At 44.9% G+C, this 25,154-nt stretch overlaps 2 protein-coding genes across 2 annotated transcripts in view; one reads left to right on the top strand and one right to left on the bottom strand.

Moving 5' to 3' along the window:
- SPATA22 (spermatogenesis associated 22) overlaps window positions 1-25,154 on the bottom strand; it is a 48,517-nt gene that overhangs the window by 3,448 nt on the left and 19,915 nt on the right. Inside the window, exon 11 of the transcript XR_005563473.1 lies at window positions 347-1,004. The gene's annotated coding sequence lies outside the window, so the exon portion shown is untranslated. The remainder of the gene's footprint in view (window positions 1-346; window positions 1,005-25,154) is intronic.
- TMEM211 (transmembrane protein 211) overlaps window positions 1-25,154 on the top strand; it is a 59,483-nt gene that overhangs the window by 23,537 nt on the left and 10,792 nt on the right. The window lies entirely within an intron of this gene.

Below are 25,154 nucleotides of genomic sequence, written 5' to 3'. Positions count from 1 at the left end.
CCCCCTGCTGCAGCTGCGTGGGCACCGCCATGCCCAGCTCCAGCTCCTGGGGCTGGCAGTGGAGTGAGCAGCAGGATTTCTCCAGGAGGGGCACTCTGCAACGTGCTGCTCTCCATTGCTCCAATATAACCCAAATCTGTCAGCCTTTAGGGCTTGCTGAGAAGGTCATCTGTGAGCACAGCTAATTATTTCAAGCAAAGCAGCAGGATAATGCCACTAACCTGCTCCTGGGAGCTGGGCTCTGCCCTGTGACTTGGCTCTGTGGCTGCACACAAGCTGCAGGGAATTATGGATGCATGGGGGTGTATATTAAGCTCACAGATATAAAGATCCCACTGGCATGTACCTGGAGCACTGAGAGGGAAATTCACATTTTTCATAGCAGATTCATTCAGTTGTCATGAAAATGCTGTTCAAGCCAAAAGGCAGAATCTCTTCTTTCTGCCATTTAATTTTCTCTAATCTGCTCTTGACATTTATTGAAAGGAGTGTTTTACGCACATCAAAGCCAAAGATTTCAAAACATCACAGGGAAAAAAACTTAAGGTCAGTCCAAGCAAGGATATGGTGGCTAACACAGGATGAAAGACTCCAGTTTCTGCAAGGAAGGTCTGTGCAAAACAAGAGGTCACAGTGATCTGTGCTCTGAGGGCACTTCCTTCACACCTCTGGCAGTGGCTGCAAGTGGTGGGCTCTGCATGTTGACACCTTCAGCAACGAACGGGTCAAAAGTAAAAGATGCCTCAATAACATGACTTTTCAGGAGCCTCTTCACCTGGGTGAAGTGTTTCCCATGGCTCTGCCCAGCGTTGGCCCAACTCACTTTGCCTGGGAGACTGAGCTCTCCTTTGCTTCACTCTCCATCAGGGAGTGGTGCTGCTTCTCACAGGATTAAATGAGCCAAAAGACTTGACAAACTGAACGAGCTGCTGAAAGTGCATCCAGTAGAGGGGCCAATCCTGCAAGATGCCTCTGGATGTGTTGAGCACCCCGAACGCCAAAAACTGAAGAAAGAGAAATGTAAAAGATCCTCAGAAAACTTTTGCATTTAGTTCATTTTACATGGGTAGAGGTAACAAGCTGCCACAGGTTAATTTATAGCTTGGTTGTCTGCTGATTGCAAAGTACACATTTCCAGCCAGCCATCATGAGTAAATCACTTCCCCACCAGCTCTCTTGGCATATAAAAGAAATTTCTCCCTTCGCGACATTTAAAAAAAAAAAAAATCCTAATATGTTATACACTCCATGACTTTATAGCATTTTTAATATTTAAAAGGCTAGAATCTATAACCTCAACCTTTAACAAATGTACAGTAATGTGATAACAAATTTGCCTCGAACAGCTGCTATCTTGGTACCAACTGGCATGAGGAGGAGGGAAGTAATTGGCTTGTTTTCAGATAATTACCATAATTGTAGTGACACCATTTGGATCACATCTAACTGCATTCCTGCTGCAAGTTGGATAATTTAATAATTGGCAGAATTTAGACTGACAGTAAAGGTAAAGTCAGCATATGGTGGAGAAATCAGCAGGCACCTCCCCACACTGCTGCTACAGGCTCTGCTGCTCTTGCTGTGAAGTTTAGCAAAATCCTTAGATTTTGCTGCTTTCCTTAAGGCCTGTGACTGCTTCACATCTTTGCTCCTTTTCTGATGCTTGACCTGATGGGACCACGTTTTGCACCTCTTGAACCTTTTGATTTGAGATAAATCCCTTTGGCTCAGTCCTGCCCAAATTACTACTTCTTTTGTGCACCGAGTATTTTTAGCTGTCCTAGTTGTGCTGGGGGCTGGTCAGAGCTCTGCCCTGAGAGGGGATTAAACCACAGTCAGGTGCTCCCAGGCAGCAGCCAAATGCCTTTCCCAGAGGTTGGACCCGGATTCCCCTGGAGCAGGGCTCATTGCCCTGGCTGAGCCCTGCAGAGCTGCAGGGGTGCTGGGGAGTGGAGCGCGTTGGGCTCAGCACGATGCACTGGAGGGAACTTGTCCCTTCCGTGTCTTCTTGTGCTTTCTGCTCATGGCCAGTGTGAGGGGGATCAGCATCTCCTGTGCCTCCAGTCCTGAGCTGCCCAGCCAGAGTCCCAGGAGCAGAAGGGCTGCAAGGTAAGGCCAGGAGGTGGCTGAGGCTACTGGGGAAAGACAAGGTCTGTCAGATCAGCTGGTTAGTTTTGTCAGGAATTGCAAACTGGAGCAGAGCACTGAGCTACTGCCCTGCAGGGTTGGTACCAGTGCCGAGAGCTTTCCTGTCTGTGGCCCTGCCCTGCCTCCATTTCTGCAGTGCAGAGGTGACAGCTGAGAGTGCCCAAGGAGAGGGGGGGGGCTGCTGGTGCTTCTCTAGTCCCCAGATGAGAGATACTGTTAGGGCATATTTCCTGATTTTGCTTCTGTGACTCCTCTGCTTTCCCTGAGCTGAACCCAGACACCTCTGTCAGGTGACAGAGGGGTCAAGGAAGCTGTATCAGACCTGCAGGGTGAGCAGACTTAATGCTCATTGGGATGGAGCAGAGTGCTTCCCACCCATACCAGCTCTTGTGGCCAGAGCTGGGCACAGCCACAATTTGGGCTGGACCAGGCCCTCCAGCCCTTGTGAATTTTCGATGGGTCCAAATGGGTGAGGGCACTGCTGAAACACCACCAGTTTTAGGTCTGCAGTGCAGCCCAGGCCTGGAGTTCTGGGGGTGCCCAGCTCATCACAGGCTGGGGAGGACTTTGGCACAGAGCAGGCAAAGGGCTCGTCTCTAACAGACCTGTCTGCCAGGGTGGGGTTGACGGGCTCCATCTCAGCCTGGGCACACAAGCAACACTTGCACCAGAGGGAGGGAAGGCAGATGACTAAAAAAGCAAATCCTCAGGCTCTGGAGGGTGGTCTCCAGTGTAGCAGTGGGAAGGAGTGGGAGCATGTGGTGCTCCAGGATTGCCCTGCTGGGGCTCCATGTCCAGGAGCAGATGCAGGAACTGCAGGGTAACAGTTTCCTTGCAGCATTCCCTCCCCCTCTGTGATTTATTGCTGCCAGGAGGCTGTGCATGTGGAGGTGGCATAAATCTCACCCAAAAGAGAGAGAAGGAGGAAATTTGCATTCGCTTCCTCACTGGCATATTGAATGCAGCTTTCCAGCTCACTGCTGAAACCCTGAGCAGGTCCCAGGCAGAAGGCTGGGGCACTTCCCTCAATATCAAACAGGGGCTTCCTTCCCTGCTGGAAGCTCCCACAGCCAGCAAGGAACAGCTCCCCCACTCAGCCCAATTATCCCTAGATTAATTTCTATCCACTCCTATTTATATTCCATGGTATCAGCCTACATAATTCTATAGTGTTTGCAGGCTTCAAGCATTCACTGTGCTCCCCTCTGCTGATCTGCCAGCAGCCACAAACCCTTTCCTCATTCAGGCCTTCCAATCCTCCCAGAGACTCGTGCTGCATCTCACCCACCTCCCTCCAAGTTGCTTCCATCCTCCTCCTGTGCAGTGCCTCCAAAGCACTCCCTGGGCTGACAGTCAGTGTGCTGGAGTTAAAATCTTGTAAGCTGCTGCTGGAGGCTACAGAAAGCACTTAGATTACAGTCAGAGCATGGTCATGCAGCTGCAATGGGTCTGGATGTCCTGCCACAAGCAGCCAGCCTGGACCAAGAGGCTTTTAAATAACAGAGCACCAGCAAGCAGAAAAGCCTGGCAATTGTCTCTGAGATTGCATTTTAACTGGAAGTCCATCAGTGTTTTCATATGTCAACAGTAAACTGGATACAGAGCAAAGCAAAAAATGCAAAAGAGCAAGGAGAAAGCAAGGTGGATAAAACACATTAATCAGAGGGAAAAGTTGGAGGCAGTCTGCAAACCTCCCCTCCTGCAGGGGCTGACGGCTGTAAATAGCATATTGAAGCCATGGAGGAAGTAAAGAATTAATTACAGTGCCAAGACCCAATCCCACTTCCAGCCACAGGCAGCATTTATTAAGATCTCACTGAGGCAGGAAAGATTGAACAAGGGACTCAGGGGACTACGAAGGGGAAAAGAATTAATCAGTTTGTCTCCGGAGACAGGAGAAGTCAGATTAAATAAAAACTGGAAGTAAAATGAAGGGAGGAACAAGTTGGTTGGAAACATGGACCCGTTCAAAGGAGAAACTCTGGAGCCACAGCTGGGAGCAGTCCCAGGGGCTCCAATCTCCCACTACAGAAGCTGGAGAGCTTTGAGGACAAAGGCTGAAAGTTTGCCTTGGCTTTTTAAGAAGTTTAGAAATGTCCCTTTTGGGCCCCCCCCTTCCTTTGCCTGGCAGCCATGCAGGACATCCCCAACTCTCCCACCTCTGATCCTTGCTCCAGTGCATCACCAACGTGCTCCCTTTCCCTGTGCCCCACTGTCACTGGGATCTGAGAGCTATTCCCCAGCCTGCTGAAATTCCCTGGTAGCCAAAGGTTACAGCAAGGGAAGCTGCACCCAGCTGAATAGAAGTCCAAAGCCCACAACCGACACCCTAAAAGGAACATTTTTGTCCCTGCCCGTTGTCAGCCCAGTGTTTTCCATCACAATAACATTCAATTATTTCCCTTCTGAAGTGTACAACATTTTCTTCCCTCTTTTGTGCCATTGCTTTTCTGCCTGTCCCTCTGGGAAAGGTCACTGGGCTTCCACATTCCTGCTGTGTAATGAGCTGTGACAAACGCTGGTGACCAGCGCTGGGGTCACAGAGTTTCAGAGGGCGTTGAACGCCAACATCACAGGGAGGGAGCCTGTCCCCAGCCTATCAATGGGTGTCCCATTGCCAAGCTCCTTCCCTTCCGTGCAGCCCAGTGGCAGAAACTCAATGGCAGCCAGATTAGAGACTCTCTTCTTATTCTTCCCCCTCGAAAATCCCAAGCCTGATACACAGTCATAAATAAAAACTTCTCACTTAATCAAAGTAACAAGCAAATGGGGCAACACACTTTCTCCTCCTTAGTAAGTTTTCATCTTCAGGAAACAGGAAAGCCTTCCAACTTTTCTAGCATGTCCAGAAACAGGCTCTTTTGAGAAAGCCCTTATGGAAATAAAAAATGTATATCCCATAGGAATGTTTCTCCAAACCCCAACAGCATTGATTCAGAAGAGAGACACCAAAGCGTTCCTTGTTGGCTGCAACAGAAACACCGTCCAATAAAACTGCTATTTAGAAAGTTCCTGACTTTATCATATCAGCCCCTTTCCCAGAAGTACAGCTCTGTGCCTATTTTTTTAGCAAACTTCCAGATTACTGACAATTACTGGTTACATAAAGCAGAGAGAAAAGCAAAGCAGATTGCAAGGAAAAGAGGCTCCATTAGCAGCTGCACTGGGTAGTAACCCTCAGAATATCAGAGAGCTTCATAGCAGGATGGGTTTTTTCCCTGTGTTATGCCAAGGAACAGTAAAAAAAAAAAAAAAAAAAAAAGGTATGTTCTGCTGATTCTACGGTGGTATTTCCCAGAAAAACCACTAAACACTGTTTGCTGTGTTAGCTGGAGTTTAATATGCACAAATGATGGCAGGGAGGGACATGCAGTGTATCAATGGGTTTTGAAACCTGGTGCTCCAAAGCTGTATATGCATGGGGTGATTCCCCACCATCCCAACTCCCCAGGGGTGACTGTACCCGGTCACTCTGACCCAGAGCACTAACACCTGGCTGTGTGGTGTCAGCCCCTTCTCCTCAAGGTAGAACTGACCTCAGATTTAAGGTGAACAAACCACCGAGCCACAACTGCAGGCAAGACTTAAAAAAACCCCACAAACCCAGCAAAAATAAGTGCCTGTTTCCCAACACACGTGTTATGTTTCAAACCAAACCAGCCAAAGAACCGAACATGAAACTGGGGCACAAATATATTCTGCTCTGGAACACTAACAAAAAGGATGTTTGCTTGGGGGTACTGATAAAACAGGGAATTAGAGGTAGAACCTGCAAGCTGGAGGTGGAAGAGCCTCCCTGAACCACCTCTGCCTCCTGGGGTCCCATGAGGCCCCAGGTTCATTCTTTGGGCTGTACAGACCCAACTGCACCCACCTGCTTTTCAGAGTTAGTGCTGCCCAGTGCCACCTCACCTGTACACTGAGGTGACCCTTCATCAAGAAAATGCCACTTTCCACTCAGCTTTCCAAATGTGGTGATGAAAGACTTGATGCATCTCACTTTAATGCCCCTAGGGCTTATCGATGGCTCCCAAAATTAGATCAGCAGACCCCAGCAGGCTCAGTAGCCTCTCTAGGCTTGTTACCTTAATGAAATGCTAATTGCTGCTTCTGCGGTCTAAAAAAGCGCCTTTGGTCCTGCAGCAGCTTCAGTTAAGCAGTGTTAATTGCTAAAGCTAATTATGTTGCTGTTGCTCCGAGATACCGGTTCAGGTTGGGTCTCTAAACAATAAACCCAGTATCCAGGCAGCTGTAGCTCAGTTGATGTGCTGTGTCACCTCTGTGCCCAGCAAGGCATGGGCAAGGTGCTTTCCAGGGAAAAGGGGCCACATGCCGAGTTGGTGCCACACATTCTGTACAGGACAGGACCAGGGAGGTGACAATTTCTAGGCAAGAGACCTCACAGAAAAATCTTCTTGCTAAAACCATTTGAGTTTTGAGAGAACATCCTGAAAAAAAGCTCCCCTTTCCTCAGTCCCAGAGGTGAAAGTTTTATTCATCTCTTTAACCAGTTATCCTAAAAAGACATCAAATTTCTTCTGTGATGCAATTAGTGGAAAGCAAGGGGCAAACAACTGGGGTTCCCTTTCCCAAGGAAAAAAAACCTCCAAAAGCCTGTTTGGTTGTACATCCCACATCTGTTTCATCAATGACATTTTCCAGCTGAAAAGGTGCATTACACCAGTTAAACCACCAAAACTTTCTAGTATCTTTCTGACAAACAAACTTACCATTAGGATAAAATATTTGCTGGTTAGAACAGCCTTGGATAATTGCTCCAAAGGGGTTTTGCTTTGCCAGGCCCCTTGGAAACCACTGCTTTGGGACTGGAGGCAGGAGCAGCCGAGTGTCGGCAGCTGTGCTGCCATTGCAAAAACCAGGGTGAGCCTCCCCTGGGGACTGGAGCTGATGGGCAAACTGGGAGAGCCACAAGGAAGGAAAATTCTCCTGAACCTGGCTGTGCTGCCTTACTGCTCTCCTTGGTGCCAGAGGGGAGCAAAACAAAGAGGGAAACGCTATAGGTTATTATTCTGGAAAGAACTTTACAGAATCCTGCGTAGGGAACGTGCAGTAAAACAGATTTTATCTCAGATCCAATTAACAGCTGAGTTACGGGACTCAAGTGAAATAAAGGGCAGTGAATCTCCCAGACTATTTACATGATTTATTAGAACACGGTTGTCTGCAGGAGCTGCTGTTATGTTTAATTTATGAGGACACGAGGGGGTGAGGGCCTAGTTACCAAGCTGTTGGGGGGTTCCTACCCCAGCAGTGCTAAAATTCTCCTACAACAAAGGCACTAACAGCCCCCCTTGCACCAGTACTGCTGGCTGCTCATGGCACTAAATGGCACATCAGCCACGGCTTTCCAACTGGGCTTGGCAGAGCTGCTGCTGGAAAAGCACCATTCATTTCCTCTCACTCGTTTCAAGGTTTAGGCAGAGGAAAAAGCCAAAGCTTAGACATCCAGAGGGAAAAAATAGCTGAATTCCCAGCCCTGCTGCTGAACTAGCAGCAAGGGGCAATGCATGTAGTGGGAGTTTTTGCAGCAAGCCTGGAGAAGCTGAAACATGAGTCTTCTCATCCCTGTTTCTGAAACTTCCCTTTTTAAGCATCTTCCAGACCAGTAAAGGGTATTTGAGCTGACAGCCTTGGAAGAGCTCCACCATTTGATGTTTGTGTGTTTGTAGAGGAAGCACAGAAGGATTTTCAGTGACAGATGAAATCTGCAGTCCTTCTAACACACCAGTTAAAGTGATTTTGCCTCTTGAAAGCCAAACTATAAGATTTCTATCACAGAGATGTTTGATACCAGGAAACTAAGTATTGTGAGAAAATTAAAGAGTGTCCATAGTTTTCTCACTTGCAATCAGTATTCACATAAAATAGCTGCTTTCCCTGTCTTGCATAGCAATGCAATAGTCAGACCAGCTGCTGTTTCCTTTTTTTTTTCTTATTTTTTTTTCAGAAGTGGCTGATATACAGCGATAGGAAAACAGAGTCACAAGTAACATAACTGTCTATAACCGGCTGTTTTCAAGAAAAGTGGTTTTGTGTGCATGTTGTTTGGTTTTTTTTTAACATTTCAATGGTGTTCTGAATATCTGTTAAGAAGAGAGGCTCCAATGCCCTATTGTATCACTATCACAAAATTGGGTGCTCCTGAGGGAAGGAGCCTAATTAGTATTATTATTTATTGCTTGAGCAGGCTTAGATTTGGCAAGTCCCCTCCCAGCAAGACTGTGTTCAGTTCTAGCATATGTTGTTTTGATCCATCATTTGAACTTGAAAGCTAAAAGTACTTTTTCTCTAATGGGTAGATGCAAGCTCTCTTCCAAATCTCTACAGGAGGTGGAAGGCTCTCCCGAGGGGTTGCTTTTTTCTGTTAAGTGTTTCTCTAATGGGTTTGGAGAGAAGCAGCACTGACACAGAGCAGAAGGAGCAGAAATCAGCCTCACAGTCACAATTTAAAGCTTCTGTTCCCAACCACCTTCTCAGCTTCTCTGTTCACCTCATTCACTCAGTCTGTTCTCTCATAAGAAAACCAGGGAACACTCTTTCTTGTTCCCAAAAACTGACTTAAATAACATTTTAATGCCCATAAATACAGTCAAAATAACATTTGCAGAGCAAGCCATACATTAGAAATCAGGTTACTACATTTAGTTTTCTACTCTTGGATAGAGAGCCAGGGATGCTGATGGGCTGCTTGGAAACTTTAAATGGGACCAAGTTTTAACAAAGTCATTTGTGCCTCGTGCTCTCTCAGATGCAGCCACACAAGTAGCTCTAAGCTTTGGTATTCCTGAGTGACTGCTAACACAGCTCTCAGGGGCACCTGAAACATGGGGAAATAAAACACCCTGAGCCATATGGGGAATTCTAGGCAACTGCTGTCAAAGGTGTTGTGATCTCCCATGTCCCAATTTAAGGATCTCAACAGAAATAGCAGAAAACATGGGTTTAAATGAAGGGTGAGAAAAATATTAGATTAATGCATCAGTAGTTAAAGTCTCTGCAATGGCAAGTGCTGTTTCTCCAACAATATTTCATCTAGTTCCTAGGTTTAAATAAACCCCACAGTTCATAACCTGCACTCTCATTTTAAAAAGAGGTCTGTCTTCCTTGGGAGTGTTGTGGCATAGCCTGTGCTTACAGCTCCACTGTGCTGGAGTAGCACGTGCTCATATTTTGCTGGTGAGAGGAGAGCAGCACCCAGAACAGAGCAGAGATGGGTATGGCCTGCTCCTGAGGAGCACTAAAATTTGAGCATCACTAGAAGAGAGAATTCAGCCTCTCAGGAACGCAGGGTTGTGCTAAGAATTAAAACCAGGTCTCCCAAGCCACAGACAGTGCCAAGCCAATCATCCCTCCTGATTAGAAAGGGTCATTTTTCTCATTTCCCTCATTCTGACTCACACTGGCAAGGGAGATGATGCTTGCAAATTTAGCTAAAAGCTTTCAAGCCCATTCCCAGAGCACCAGCGCAATGGCTGTTGCACACAGGTGCCAAAAAAAGCATTATTTGAAGTACAGAAGATTTTCAGGGTACAGGGCAGAAAGTTCATGTAGGTTTTGTTGGAGCCTCCTGGGATGCCAGTCTCCAAGCAGGATTCCCTGGGGTAGAAGCACTGTTGCTGCCGAGTGAGGGCTCAGCAAGGAGCTCTTTTCTATCCTTCCTGACCAAGGCTTCCAGGGAAGCATTAGGGGCAAAATGTTTCCACTGGCTCCTTTTCAAAAGCCTGAATTGGACACAGCCCATTTTATCAGACTACTCGAGGAGGAAATCAGGAGTCAAGCCGGACCAAGTTCTAGAAAAGTCAGCACAACATTTCGGGGTTTCAGTTTTATCGAATTATTCAAAGTACCAAGTGTGAACAAACAGCCATTAGCACTGTTGTTATTATTATTATTTACCATCCTCAAGCATTGAGTACTGCAGGGTGCACAGCAGAGGGGAGGAATTAGGCAGGCACTTGTTCTCAGAAACCTACAGCTTAAATGTAGCCAGAGCAAAACAAGAGCTTTTTTCTACATCACACACAGTCACTGTGAGCTCTTAGTTTGAGGACACTGTTGTTACTGGCAGTAATTAAAACCATAACAAGAGGCACAGCCAGTGTCTTTGCCAGGCACTGGAGTTCCATGCACAGGGCAGTGCAGAACCTGGCTCAGCCCCTCCTGGCAGTCGAGTTTCCATGTGTTTTATGTCCCAACAGGTCTGATGAGCACATACCTGGGGCAGTTACTGCAGCTCAGACAAGCAGTGCCACGAGCTGGGATGGTCTGATGACTTGTAATCACTGCTCCAAACTCAAATAGTCATGTACAACTTTGATAACCAGCACTTGCTTGACTCAGCTCCTCTCCTTTTCCTCGCTCAGCCCCAGGCACTCACAGTTTACTCCTGGGAGCTCGTGGCTCTTATTTCCCATCAAGCTCCCCCCACCCCTGCTGACAAACTCATCTTTAAAAACTGTGTCAGCTGTGAGGATGCAGATGGTCGCATTTGCATCAAACAACTTTTAAATTATCATTCAAATTAAATTAAATTGAAAATGCAATGAGCTGTTCCTGTAGATTTCGGCGCACAAAGACAAGTTAATGAAGGTCACATTTGTAACCAGGGAGGAACCTTTAAACTGTATCATGCCCGGCATGGGATGCCATTAGAATAACATGCCTTTCTAAATAAGGATAAATTACTATTACAGACCTTGTGCTGGATAGGAAAGGCTGGTGTTTGGGACCTCTGTAGTTCAAACAGGGAAGAGTTGTGTTGGGTGCAGCAGAGCACCAGCAAAACTCGTTGGCCACAGTATGTCAGGCCTCAGGCATCAGCCTGGGCAGTGCAGGTCCTGCCTGCTCTCCTTGCCTGGATGCAAACCAGGCACACCTGGAAAGCCCTGGGTAGCTCAGCTGAGAGGCCTTCAGCCAAGGGACTGATTGCAGACATTCAGTCCTCGTGCCTCTGGTTGTAATTGCTCCATTTACACGCACAAAAATGCATTCCTTTTGCCTTGCTCTGTGTTTGCAGTCATTGAAAAAGTGCCCTGTAATGGTTTGTGTGACATCCATCATCTTCATGGCTCCGTGTTGTCACAAGAACATCATACAAATGAACCATTCCTAGTTCCGTGTGCTGAGGTGACAAATGTGACCCGTTTGGCTTGCAAGTGGCAGATCACAGGCTGCCTCCTTGGGAGGCTCCTGCTCTGACACAACACTGGGTGGGTGCAGAGCTGGGCCTTGACCGAGTGACCTGAGTCGAGAAAAGCACAGAGCAATAACCTGAGTGAGCAAACACACAGCAGAAATTTGTAGCTACTGTTCTTTCTCTCTCCTCTGAATGACAGTGCACCTCAGCTACAGCTGCTGCAGGACACAGCATGTGCTTCATCCCGGGGAATGAACCTGCATTCAGCACAGGGAAACAAACGGCAATAATACAGACCAAGTGCTCCTTAGCAACAAAGCTCTTGTTTTCACATGTTCTCTGCTCAACACTCAGGTGCAAAGTCAGATACTGAGAGATCAGAGAAACCTGTGAAATGGAGAGTAATAACTGGCAAGATTTTTGGCATCTGGAGATAGTTTTTATGTGCAAGGGCTCAAGAGTTGTTGGTTTGCTACAGTAGTAGCCTGTTCTCTCACAGAGGAGAGCTAACACCTGCCATCAAAAGGGGACTAATGTGCTTGCTTTAATTAGCACCCAGGTTTTAGGTGCTTGAAAGCCACTGAGTGCACCCAAAATCTTAGAAATTGTTCAAAAATCCACCCATCCACATTTCTGCCATTCCAACAAAAGCAGTCAAGTCACAGCTGAATGCAGTGATAATTCCTTGCAAGAAGAATCATCAGGTTCAGTTTCTGAGCTGAGGACAGTGGCTAAGTGGGTTGACCCCATCTGCAGAACACGCTGCTGAGAGGCAGCCTTTGCTTACTCTGAGAAAATCATTGCTCAGAGTTTTTCCTAAATGCTCATAGCAGTTGTAAATCTGAGGAAAGCCTTTCTGATCTCTGTGGATGATGGTCTAATTTGTATCAGCACAGCTGAGAACAAAATCTGGACCTGAGTGTTCTAGTCAAAGCAAGCTTTTGTGTGATGGCATCTGAGAAATTGCAACAACTGGAATTAAACTATTTTACATAATCCATTCATAAGATAGAGCTCATAAATAATAGTAGGAAAAGAAAATGTCAAGCCAAACTGATTAAAAAACAAGCTTGAAAGCTCCCTTACAAATCAGTGGCACAATAGTAGCTCAGCAGTGAAGGGTGATTTACTCTCTGGTTTGTAAACCAATTTATTTATCAATAGCTGAAGTTCAAAGATTATGCAAAAGTAACAAAGTCAAGGATATGTGACTAGGAGGAATGTGTCTGGACTCAACAAAGGAATTTGAGGCTTTGTCTTCTTTCTGGTAACTGCAGAACAACTCTCCATCTGAAGTCACAGCTTCCCTCTGGGCATGGGAGCAGACTTGCAGCCCCAGTTTCTGTGCTTTCTCTTCACCAGCTCTGGGGAATTGAGTCAAATGGCCCTGATCAAGGAGGTCATGGTTTACTGGTGTCTTTTGCCACTATTAAGTTCTGTGGAACGTGACAAGCCCCTGGCATGGACACAGCTCAGTTCCTATCCCTGGAAAACTCTGTGACATCTCAAAACAGATAAAGATTTTGAATCTGGCCATTGAGTTCTCTTTCACAGCATCCAAGTGTTGCAAAGAGGAGCCTTTGCACTGTCAGTTCAGTTCTCCTCAGAATCTCTGTGGGAACTTTTCCTCTTTAAATATTCCATTAGAAACTGCTGATGCAGAATCCATCAAATCCATTAAAATCCATTAAGTCTGCAAAGCTGCTGTTTGTTTGCCTGTGTTGTCTGAAGAATTTGGAAGGCCACAAGCTGTATGTTTGTTGCCTCTGGCAGATTATCCTGTGCTGGCTGGTGTTGTCTTCTGGCTGCAATATCCTGTGTGCAATATGGATATGGAGTTTGGAAAGATGAGAGGATACAAGGCCCTGGATGGCCAGGCCAGTGCCTCTGAATTATGTCACGGAAAAGTGACAGCAGTGGAAGACAGATAGCAAATGAAGCCCAAAAAGTCTGGCCCAAACTAACCATGTTATTTTGCATCAGAACAAGTCTGAGTTTGAGATATTTGCTCTTTAGTCAGTTGTGAGCTGCACACTCTGCCCTAATAGCTACATGAACAGGTGACACTTACTTAAATCATAACTACATACGCATTACAATAAGTTGAAGATGATGGTTCTGAGTATGATAACTTCCTTGTATATTGGCCTGAATGAAAATTCATGTAGGAGGAATGTCCTGGAGCATTTTACAACCTTATATTAACACATGGTTAATTTTAACATGTATGCAAAAGGTAATTTCAGGTAACACCATGAAATAGTTATTTCCAAGATAGAACAAGGCACAACGACTCTGCAACTCAGAATGATCAGGGCCTTTAGGCAGAGCAGGCTGGCTGGGGCACAGGATTAATCTTTGCAAACTAATGTCAAGGCAAGGGGAGAGTTTAAGCCAAGGTTGTTCCAACAAGCAACACGCAGTGGTTTTGATGAATCCTCGTGACACCTCATGTTGAGAACTGGTGATGTTGGATAACCAGGCAGCATCTCAGACCCTTGCAGATAGCAGGGATACACCTGGTACAGTGCAGAGGTCAGAGCTGGCCGTGTGAGATGCTTGTCTGGTTTGTTACAGCCTCCTGGGAAATTTGTTTGGGTTTGGTTAACTTGACTTTTAAATGCAGGCATCCTACGGAAGGAAACTTCCCTGAATGACAAGTCTGATGTAGTTAAACAAAACCATTTTTGAAATGCAGAACTCCAAAGGTGATTAAAATGCAGGTTTTCCAATGTATATTTCATCAAGGCCAACCATGAGCAATCCTTTTAAAGTGTCTCCTTTGATGGCTGGCTGTTTATTGGGACTCAGTGAATGCGGGTTTGGTGAAAGAGGGTGTCAAACAGGTCAAGAGGCGAGACGGACACTGTGCCCTGGAAATTCAAGCCTTTATTATCTGGTCTCCACGGGATTTCCTTTCCTACATGGAAAAATGTGTGGTAATGCCATAGTAACAACAAAGGAACAAACATAGCAGGACATGTCTCTGCTGTTTAAGGCTTAGTAGGCTGAATTTTGTAAATGACTGCGTTTCCAGAACAGTTATTTTGCTTAGAGTAGGATAAACAATGAGGAGCCGAACTAAAGGCACAAGAAATAAGGATGAGCAGCTTTCCATCTCCTCCTGGAGGATTTGTCTGTGAGGCAAAAGGAGCCTTATAAATATTAAGGACGAGTAAAAAAAATCCTCATTTTAATTTTAAACCGATTCCTCTTCCTCACCTCCCACCACACCCCCTTGAGCCCCACGATAAACTCCTCACCCCGTGTGGGTAACACAGACGTCTGCAACTGCACGTATTCTCTGCCAGCCAGTTCCCACAGACAAAACCCACTGTCTGCTTGTGAGGCAAAGGGACTTTGCTGAAGGATTTAGGGGCTAAATGGCCCTTGGGGAACCGGGATGTCTGGGGAGACTCATGAGAGGGGAAAAGGCAGTTTAAGGCTGGGCAGCTCCCTGGCATGGAGGTGCTGCTCTGGGATGCCAGCAGGACACAGAGGAAGGCATAAGCTCCTTTTTTTCCCTATGGATTTGATCTAGGATGTCCCAGGGACACATAACTCGCCAACAGCTCTCTTAAAGCCTTTTGCAAATGGTAGATCAACATGATTTATCCAAATCAGTTTACAATCACAACGCTGATCTGTCAGTCAGCAGCCCCAGAGGAAGGTTTTTGCAGCCCTCCCAGACACTTTAAGACCCTTGACATGAAACACGAGGCTTCCTGAGCTGCCTCCTGACCTCACTTGTAACCTTCCTCTCACAAGCCATTATTCTTCACACAGTGGGCCCTGACAGCAGATCCCATCAGCACCTGCCACGGAAGGGACCCTGGCTTAAAACTCACAGTCTGGCTGCCGTATTTCAAACCAGCTCCTTATCAGAGCAGACCAAAGTCATGCCAAGAAAAGACTAAGAAGGCATGTGTAAGAAGGAAATAAAAAAAATCTCAGTTTTTCAGGAATAACTACATCTCATGGTTACCCAGTTTTTGCTGGAGTAAATATCAGAGACTGGGTTCCAGTGCCTTCATTGGCAAATCTATTTTCACACCCATGATGGGCTCTGTAAAACAGTTACCTCTGACCTCAGCCCTGCCCCCTTACCCAGTACTATCCTGTGTCTGACTTCACTGTTAAGTTTCTTTGAAAAGAGTAGCTAAAGTTGGGCAGCATCCAGAGCATCATCAAAAAAACTAATGGCAAGAGGTCCCAACACACCTCAGTAATTAACATGAGCATATGACTGAAAACTCACTGATAGGGCTTCATCCCTTCTCCTTCATAAGGAATAATAACTGCACTAATTACATGAATTCTCTAATAGTTCAATACATGTTGAAATCATTTCACTAGGCATCAAAAGACGTATCATGAGATTAACACTTGAACAGATTGAAAACATCTGGCTTTAGAAAGTGGATTGGTTAGAGACCCAGCTTGTGCAGGGCTTTGCAGGGTTATTTCCCCCTTTGGATTAATCTGCTCGACTACAGAATAAGTATTTTTCTGACCTGCCAGCAGAGACAATATTAATAGTTTCTAATTCTTTAGTCAGCAGAACAATAAGGTGAATGCCTGCTTGGGATTGGATAGAAGGGAGTCTTTATGATCCTCCAGCATCCCTTTAAATTCTCCCTCTGTCATTCGCAACAAAACAGGCACTTTTTGGTATGGAAAACACATGGCACACAAAGAAAAAGGAAAAATAAGCCTGCCACCTTTAAAGGCAGAACTGCACTCAGATTTATGGGGTTGTGGCTAAGGAACAGAATAACAGCTGATATCTTTTTATGAGTGATTGGGAAAAAGTAAATGTATTTCATATACCATTATGTACTATTATACAATGGTTAGTCATCTCAAAGAGATATTAGATGGACTTTTTTTTTTCATTAAAATGCCATTAGCAAATGAAATGGGTGGGAGGAGCCATTGACTTGATAGAGGTAAATGACCTGATCACAGGTGAGTAATAATAATTGTGCATCAGCAATGATCAGTGCCAACTTGACAGATAGCTCAGATCTGACCTGTAATATTTGGCATCAAACCTCATTTCTATGCACCCAGCTTCATGCCTTCTATCTTTATCACCCAGTGCATTTTCTTTTCTGAGAGCAGGCTGATTGCTACTAATCTTCCAGCCTGTAACCTAATGCTCTCTCTTTAAATGAAGTCTCCATATTGTTGATAAAGAGTCATTGTGTTCGCTTATCTCCCTCCTCTCCAGAAGTGATAGCAGTAAATCTGACTTCTCAATTAACCTGTGCTGAATTAGAATCTTTATGATCAAATTGGTCAATGTGAATTTTTATTTTTTTTTATTAATCTGGACTGCTCGAAACTCAGTGGGAATTAGGATTTGTGAATCTCACCAGAGCCTCTCCCTGTGTGTCAGATTGCTGTGGTGTACACAGATGAGAAGCCATTTTCCTGTCATTCTTACAAATTGCTTCTCTTCCTGAAATTTTCGAAGGAGGAATGAGTATGGCACTGTGTCGCAGGGAAAGCAACAGAAATGAGATCATTTACACTATGGAAAAATAATGGATGTTTCACAGATGTAGCAAACAAAGGCAAGCATGGCACAGATCTGTCTACAGGACAGGAGCCAGACCCTCCACAAATTCATTAAAATTATTATTTAAAATGTATTTTTCTGGGATGCGATGCTACACGTTGGCATGTGAGAACCAAGACATTCAAAACTCAGTATATTTATGTCGCCTGTGTGTTTCCCAAAACGTTCTTTTCAGATTAAAGTAATCTGTGGCTTCATAAATGCCACATCCCATATGGGAATCTCATCAAAGGTTGGGGAAAAATGATTGAATAAATAGTTAAGAGAGGCAAGAGGCTCGTGGGCTGCTGGGCTGGGAGCACATCCAGCCTCAACACAGCACCAACAGCCACCCTTCTGCTCCCAGGAGAGCTTTATAAAGCCTGGTGTTAGACTGTCTTCCCTGCACGTCCTGGAGTTTAAGTAGGGCTTAACCTGGCTTGCTCGAATTCCTTGGCATTTTACATAGATAAACCAAGATTAATTACAGAATGTTTAATTAGAGACTGTATCTGAAATCATCAAAATGTCTCCTACATTAAAAAGCATATAAAGTTCATTAAAATATGGATACCTAAGAAAAAGAGATTTAGAGGCCAAGTGGAAGCCCTGTCATTACCACTTCATTTCCTTGCTGCTGTTTGAGTTTTGATGGGAAGGGCACTGGCAGATGATCCCACTTGGATTAAGACATTTCCGTTTAAGATTTCACCTGTAATTATCCCCTGTAGGAACATGAGGACCTGGCCAGGTTTAAATAAGCACACCCCAGATATCTCCTTTATTCACCACATAGGGACTGCAGATATTTTTCTTGTTCAAACAGGGATGCCCAGAGATAGTTCATGGAGGGCTCATCTAGACCGTGTTTATCTGGCAAAAGAAAGGCTGTTCTAACACACACAGAGATTGGCACAAATCAAATTTCCCATCTCTCCACTACAGATTAAAGCACAAACCAAAACTAATGCTGTAAAATACAAACTGGACACAATACAAAAATTTAATCTATATTTTACCCAAAAAAAGGGAAAAAAAAAAGTGAGGATGTCATTGAAATGTGATGGAAGGGATGGGAGGAGTTTGATGGGCCAGGTGAAGTCAGAGATAATTTTGGGTAAGTCATGGAATAGCAGCAGGTATCAAACTGACAGCAGAGGAAAAACACATGAAACTCAGTAAGAAGGAAAACTTCAGAGTGGGGTGGCAGAGGCAGAAGGTTAATTGTAGTCAGGGTTATGGAAAGCTTTGATGAGGACTGGACATCAGTACAGGTTTTTGACATTCTCTTGAAAAACTGAGACACTGCCTGGAAAAAGTAGCTCTTGCTTTCTGAATATTACAGGTAAATAATAGCATTGTTTCATAAAGTTGGGGTTTAGGTAGCTTTCCTGGTAGAAGGAAATTCTTACTAATTTTTACACTTCACATATAGACCTCTCCATCAGGAAGTTGTGCCAGAGCACACACTTGCACTGACTCCCATACAGCAAGATATGCTGTACAACTCCAGCTCAGAGGTGCCTACTTTTCCTAAGGACACTCATTTGCTGAAGATTTCAGCCAATTTCAACAAATTCTTTCTCTTCCATCCGATATTTATGTTTTCCTTGTTAGACTGTGTTTAAATTCCCATTATTTCAGGACCACCTTGTAATGTTTGTGCAGTATTTCAAAGCACCTCCCAGCAAAAAGGCATTAAGGTAATGTATGATACCATAAATAAGAGGCTTTTTTAAGAAAGTCCTTGAGTCATTTTGCTGTAATGACAGCAGGGCTCATTAAACAGCTGCATCTCCTGCACACGCTGGGGATGTTTGCAGTGCTGCCGTGCCTGCAGTTCATAACAGCCCCTGACGTGACCCCTGGGAACACAGAGGTAACAGAGACGTGGGATGTAAATTGGATTGCAAAAGGAGCAGGAATGTCCAAGTGGGCCTCCCTCTGGGATGGGGGAGCAGTCCAGGCAGTGGCTGCCTCCCTTCACCTCTGCTTAAACACTCCCTGACCCAGTTCCTGGGTGCTCACAGGTGAGAGAACCCAGCTGAGCACTTGTTCAAGCTGCTGAAAGTTCAACTCTTTGTTGTACGGAGGCAAAACATTCCAGTCAGTCCATCCAGGCACACTGGGGTTTGATTAGGACTTTGTAATTTGCCGCTGAACAATCTGGACCATGAATTTGTCTGCAAGTCATTTCACAGGGTCCGAGGGGTTATATCCTCCATGGGTCACTGATCACAGGTGAACTCTATAAAATATTGTTCCTTCACCCCTCCACTAAGTGTGTACATAATACAAGGCTTCCAGGCTCCTGAATTAAAGCTGTAGATTTGAACTGTCAAAGCCAAAAGATATTGGACTAGGCAGCAGGTACCTTTATGACATTTCCTTATTGCAAGCACTGAGATGCAATTGCTCAGAGAGGGCATTAAATCAAACTGCGGACGGAAGCTGCGACAGAACCCCCAGGTTCCCGCCTTACCTCAGGCACTGGCAAGAACTTGCAATTAACCTGTGTGGCTGGGGGGCTGGAAAGTGGAGATGCTTTTCTTTGGGATGGGTTTTGCCATCCCAAATGTAACTGTGCACCTGTGACACTGACCAGTTGCAATTACCTTAATGAACTTAAGCCTACAGAGCAACTATTCCATTGGGTTTGCGGGACAGGATCCGCTGCGCTGCCGGGTTGGGCTCATGATGCTCCACTGAGCTGTATCCTTTTGAAATGGCATCAGCCAGGGAGGAGGAACCACCATGTCCAGAAACACAGGGGAAAGAATGAATTGACAAAATTAATGATGCTGGAAGGCTGCTACTGTGCTGAGTAAGTTATTGGTTGCGTCTTACACAATCCACAGCGGATCAGCAGAGAGCTGAACTGTGATTCTGACAGGAGCTCACCTGTCTGAAGTTAAAGGTTTGCTGTGGACACATCCCTTGGGACAGCAGAGGTAGACATGGAGCTGTCACACCCACTCAGCCAGCCCATGGCTTCCCACCAGAGGAGTTTACTGGGGCTTTGTTGTTAATTGTTCCACTTGTTGCTTCTTTTGTAGTCAATCAAGTTTAATTCTGTCCGAGGATCCAGTAATTACAAGTTCCTGTTTTTATGCTGGGCTAATAGACCACCTAAGGCTTTGTGTAAATTAGTTAATGTTTTCTCCTGCAAAGCTGGCATTTGTCCTGTGTTGTGGTGGCAGGTGCAAAATGTTCCTTGCAAAAGCATGTGGTGAATCACTGAAGTAAAGCGAGTGCTTATGGGTTTAGAAGGACAGGGTTAAAGGATCATGTGCTTTATGATATATACGAGCAACAGAGTCCATTTTATATTACTTCTGTAGTCTGAAATGCTTTAAAATTGCTGCTGAGAAAGCAGATACCTCAGAGGACAAAAATTCTTATAAGGGACATGGAGGCAAAATAATAATTTCAGAAAGTGCTTCAGCCAAATGGGAATGGCAACGTTGGGTAAACAGCCTAAAAGGAACATGGAACACTGCCTGTCTTGCACTGAAACACAAACTTGTGGAGCATAGTTTTTAGGCTGGCTGCAGAAAAACGAAGGATTCTGTAGGGAAAGATAAACTGGTGTTGTCAAATATTAATCTGCTAGTCACACTGCAAGAGAATTGTGGTTCTTTGTAGATATCTGGGGCCAAAACCTGGCCTAATGAGGTCAGTGGCAACATTTCTGTTGACTCAGTATGTGCAGGATTTCATTCTAATTCTTTAACTGCTTTTATTTCTGGTAAATAATCCCAGCTAGAGCTGAGGAACATTTTTAAGTGAGGGTTTATTCCTCAGTAAGTAACTATCATGCATTAATAAATCAGTAGCCAAACTAAATAACCACTTCTTTCCAATTATATTTCAGCCTTCCCATTTATTTCTGGTTTTCCTCTTTCTCATGTTATGTTGAAAACAAGTCAAAAATCCACATTTCCTGGCAATTTTGGGATGCCCATAAGAAGGGTAACAGCTACTCAGTTCTCCACCAGGAGATCTCTGCCATGTGTTCAGGCAGTGGTGGAGGCAAAAGCGCAGCATTAGTTCAGCTTTGGTTTCCTTCCCTGTCTGCTGATCCCATGAAATTGAAAAAGCAAGTGGAAAAATATCAAAAGATCCCATCACATTTTCTCCAATTTAAAGTACTAACTATCATGTTATGCAGAAGCCTGGGGTAAGCCTCAAAGCTGGATCTCTTACACAGCAATTTCCTTGAAGAGTTGTTGGATCACATTTTTGTCCAGGCTTTCTCCTACACACGAGTATTTTATTGCATGTGTTTATCCCAATGACCTGGAATTCATTTATCTGACAAAGATATTTCCATGACTGAACTTCCAAACGTACAGAGAAAAGTATGACACATCTGCTTTTAGTTTGGCCTTTCTGTGGCTAATTTGAAAATGAACACCAGAGAAATACGTGTAACAGCACAAAGGATTCACCTCCTTCCTACCAAACACCGCCCTGCGAACTTCTAGGTGGCAACAACTGTGCCAAACCACAAAATTAATGGCTTTGCTAGAGGGGAGGGAGGATTGGAATCAGTGGGCACACTTCTTGGGTACTAAAAATCCAGGCAGGGATTTAGATCAGCTGATGAAAAAATCTTTTAAATCTTATAACTTGTTCCCAAGTCCATCACACAGTAATCAGATCCTACAGCTGAGACCTTGTATCCTCCTCTGGATGGTGTATCTAAGGAAGCAGCAGGGATGTCTTAGCTTGGAAGTCTCTAAAATGAATGCAGGGCCTCTTTCTGCCTTTGCAAGACAAAACTCTAAAGGAACTGGGATCAAGAACAAGTGCTGTTGTGTCCTGGTGATGTTTTTTTTTTTCTTCTTGGAGGGAAAATGAGTTAAATGGATGGAAACTTTTGGCCCCTGATGGCTGCTGTGTGCACTTAGGGTTCATCATTTGCCCTGCCTAGATGCACATCACTTCTGCCAGAACAAATGAGTATTTCCCTGATTAATCAGGAGCCCTCAGGGAACTGCTCTTTCTGCACGTATATTATGATCATTAAGGAGCCTGACTATCCTGTGCTTGTTCCAGGATATGGAAAATGCAAAGCAAATTGTACAAACTACACTCTGTTTATTGGACACATTTCTCTGTATCTCTTTCAGTAATGGTGTAATTCAGTATCCCAAGATGACAAATGATGTATTTAAGTTCATTTCTCCGTGCTGCTCCATAAATGTTATTAACTCAAACATTTAAATGCAAGAAGATGGAAATGCTGTGGGGTTGTTTTTGTCAGTCCTGAAGGAAGCCCCTGTCACACAGTGCCTGCCTGGGGCTTTTCTCACTGCTGTGGTGTGGGGTTGGCAGCCTTGGGGCCAGTGTCTGTGGCAGAGGGGGGGTCCCAGCTCTCAGCAGGGCTGGGGGGAGCTGGGCAGGCACAGCTGAGCAGAGGTGCCTGAGTCAGAGAAACCCACCTGCAGGGCTGGTGTTCCTCCAGCAGCATCCTCACACCCCACTGACACACACTCATCACCAGGTCACCAGAACCTGCCAAACCAGCACAGACTCACCGAGGGCTTGCAGGGCCCCCTCTGCTCTCCTGGCTCAGCCAACCCCACCCACACCTGACATGTCCCCGAGGAGAGGTGTGCTGGGGCAGGACCAGCATGGCTTGGGCCCAGCAGCAGCACAGGGACAGGAAGAGGACAAGGTCCTTTGCTATATTTGAAAGCACACCTTTCACTTTGCAAACAAATTACTGGTTAAATCACATTTGACAGACTCCAGAGTAATTGCTGTGTGAGCAATGCTTCAGTTTAGGAGGCAGGCGTGATGTGTGTTCACCTGACAATTAGGGGGCTTGTCCCGTCCAAGCAAGTGTCTCACCATTGTATGGTATTGGACACCTAATTAAACAGCAAATTAACATTAATAGGCACCCCTTCCACTAGCACAAGCACCTAATTCTGATATTGCATAAGGCTTTAGTGCAAGATAAATTATTTGAGTTTGGGCAACAGGTGCTTCCTGCCAAGCACTTGGCCACTTCTGAAGAGGGCACAGGCTGGTTCTCCCTTTCTTTCCTTTCCTCCATCTTCAGGCTCTAGTTTCCATGGAAAGGACACTCTGGCCTGCAGGGTGGATGAGCACAACCAGTGTGGGGGCTGTCTGCTGTGCCCTGGCTGAGACAGATGGAGAGAGAGGGGGGAACATGGCTGGTGGCAGAGTCCTTTGCTTTGCTCTGTCTAAACCACAGGAGCCTCAGGAGCTCCTGCTCTCCCAGCCAGAGCTGAGGGGGTTGCAGGGGAAAGCAGCTGTTAAATGCTGCTCGTGTCTCCTCTGCAGTCACAGTCCCTGCTGCCCTGAGCTCTGTGTGGCACTTGGAGCCCAAAGGAAAGGAAATGGGAATCTGTGGCTTCATTATTTCAGAGCAGATTGCACACAAGTCAATCAGGGCTAGTGGGAAGAGCCCTGGTCCCTCCAGCTGTCCTGAGACCTGTGCTTATCTGGAACCATCTTCTGGTTTAGGAAACTAAGCAGAGCCAAACTGGAAGAAACTTCCACAAATTTCAGCTCATGGAAGTCTTTCCACTAATGCTTTTCTCACATGAAAGAGAATTTGGCCGTCTGATATTGTCCCCTGCTGGGCCTGTATTGATTTCTTTTTTAAAGATTAAAATATATGATGCAGTGCTTTTGAAAAATTAGAAAAAAAATTATCCTGGAGCCCAATATAATATGTAAGGTTTAAAATGCTACCTATAGACTACGTGAAAGGGGAGAGAAATATACATTTTTTGATTACAAGATCTGAGCTTAGAAACTGGCTGCACTTCCCTGACCCCCTGGACTGGAGGGCACTGCTTTTCTGGCACTCTCACAAGTTAACAAGGTCATCTGCACTCCCTGGAGAAACTCAGAATTCATAACTGGAGTTTCAGCAGATGAAAAAGAGAAGAAAGAGATACTGATTTGCAGTTTCTTTACATAAAAATATATTCAGAGAAATATGTCCCTCGCTATGGTTGGGGCCTTAAGTGGCTTTTTTATTAAGAAAGTTCAATGTCTATTTAAGCATTTCAGCTTCCCTTAGAAAAGAAAATCTAGAAAATAAATAAAGTTCAATGTCAAAAAATCCGTAGCAGAGCTATTCTTGTATTAATAAAACAATGGGAATAATACAGATGTCCTTGAGAGTAACTGTTTCTTACAGAGATAAGGTGGTGATTAATGGGAAATTTGTTCTTGCCAGAGGTGGCTATCAAGTGTAAGTAAATAAATGGTGTGGTCCCATTCTTGCAGTCTACCTACCATAAATATTATTAATCTGGTAATAGGAAGCTGTAATACTGCTGGCCATTCGGAGGTTAAGATTCTGCAAACACCCTTGCCCCTAAGGTTATTTCATTGATGATGTCATTTACTATGATGCCACAGGAAAAACAAATGGCATGGCAACCAATTCAATTCAGTTTTAAAATAATTTCCAGAATAGAATGCTATTTTCTGATGGTGTCACTGCGCCTCGTCAAAATCAGCTGGAGATTTTAACCTCAGGGAATGGAACAGCCTTTATGAAGCTGGATTTTAAACCTGATAGAGTGCTGGAGGAAATAAATATGGGTTATGTGCAGGGGCACATGTGCTGCAGCAGCTCATCTCCCCTCTAAACACTCAGTGGGAAGCGGGACATTGCCAGGGGCACCAACCTCCTGCAGTTCTCCTTAGCATTGCCTGAAGTTACTTGCACAAGAGACAGGATTTCCAATGCAGCCCTAACTGGAGACAGAAAAAAACCCTCCCCCACATAGACATTCAATTGTCCCCATGGTTTATTTATGGATTTTGTATTTCATGGTCCAAATATATTAACTAAGTTATTCTGTCAGGAAATATAAATGATGATCATTTGTTAGCTGCACCACGTGAATAATTGTACCAAAGTGTAATAAAGTTATTGAAGGGATTTATTAACCTGATGAAGTAACTCATTAAATCCTTCAGAGGCATTAATGAAGGAGGAAGTCTAGGCCTTTTGGTTTAATTGGAGATGGGAAATTGTGCAGCTGGGCCGACCTGATAAGTATCATCAGATATCCCAAATCACTTTTATTCAGCTTGTAATTTGGGGCATTTCTATCACTACTCTGGATTTCTACATGATTTTTCTAATCTAGGTACCTCTGCCTCAGAACTCAACTCTTTTTTGTTGTTGTTGTTTTACTATGCCCTGAAGATAATTTGTATGTTTACAAGCTGAGAACTGAAGGACACATCAGTGAGTGTTGGGTTTCTTGCTCTGTGCAGCAGAGA

The sequence above is a fragment of the Pipra filicauda genome, unplaced genomic scaffold, assembly GCF_003945595.2.
Source record: "Pipra filicauda isolate LSUMZ 115617 unplaced genomic scaffold, ASM394559v2 scaffold211_size2331000_pilon, whole genome shotgun sequence".
In the NCBI taxonomy this organism is placed as follows: domain Eukaryota; kingdom Metazoa; phylum Chordata; class Aves; order Passeriformes; family Pipridae; genus Pipra; species Pipra filicauda.
Note: the sequence above shows the minus strand (reverse complement) of the source record. Positions and strands in the feature narration are given on the sequence as shown.